Source organism: Myotis brandtii, unplaced genomic scaffold (genome assembly GCF_000412655.1).
Source record: "Myotis brandtii unplaced genomic scaffold, ASM41265v1 scaffold115, whole genome shotgun sequence".
Classification (NCBI taxonomy): Eukaryota; Metazoa; Chordata; class Mammalia; order Chiroptera; family Vespertilionidae; genus Myotis; species Myotis brandtii.
In genome coordinates, this window is record NW_005353967.1 from 6,577,956 (window position 1) to 6,578,770 (window position 815).

Consider the following 815-nt stretch of genomic DNA (forward strand, 5'->3'; position numbering starts at 1 on the left):
TGGCCGAGGCGTTAGGCCCGGGCAGGGGACCCCCGCAGCTGCAGCTGCCCCCCGATCTTGGGCTCCGCCCCCCAATCGTGGGCTCCACCCCTGCCCGGGCCTAATGCCTCTGACCGAGGCGTTAGGCCTGGGCAGCGGGGACCCCCAGCTGCAGCCACCCCTGCAGTTGCAGCCGCCCCCCTGATCGTGGGCTCCGCCCCTGCCCGGGACTTATGCCTCTGGCCTAGGAGTTAGGCCCGGGCAGCGGGGACCCCCAGCTGGAGCCTCCCCTGCCCGGGCCTAAGGCCTCTGGCCGAGGTGCTAGGCCTGGGCAGGGGACCCCTGCAGCTGCAGCCACCCCCCTGATCGTGGGCTCCGCCCCTTCCCGGGACTTATGCCTCTGGCTGAGGCGTTAGGCCCGGGCAGGGGACCCCCGCAACTGCAGCCACCCCCCATCGTGGGCTCTGCCCCTGCCCAGCTCCCATCGCTGGCTCCACCCCTACTTCCCGCTATCACTGGCCAGTATGGTAAAGGCGCAGGATTCTCTGATCATGGCTTGGGGGCAGGGCAAAGGCGGCCCCCAGGGTTTCCGATCACTGCCCCCCCGGCTCTTAGCTCCCCCCGGGTTTCCGATCACTGTCAGTGCCAGGGGGTTTCTTCCGAGCTTTCCCTTTTGCCTCCCTGCATTGTGCCTACATATGCAAATTAACCGCCATCTTTTTTGGCAGTTAACCGCCATCTTGGCTGGTGATTAATTTGCATATCTCGCTAATTAGCCAATGAAAAGGGTAGCGGTCGTACGCTAATTACCATGTTTCTCTTTTATTAGTGTAGAT

General features: G+C 64.2%; 1 protein-coding gene across 7 annotated transcripts in view; it reads right to left on the reverse strand.

The window, feature by feature from the left end:
* Positions 1 to 815, reverse strand: part of PLEKHG4B (pleckstrin homology domain containing, family G (with RhoGef domain) member 4B) — a 42,020-nt gene that overhangs the window by 21,479 nt on the left and 19,726 nt on the right. The gene's annotated exons all lie outside the window — the stretch shown is intronic.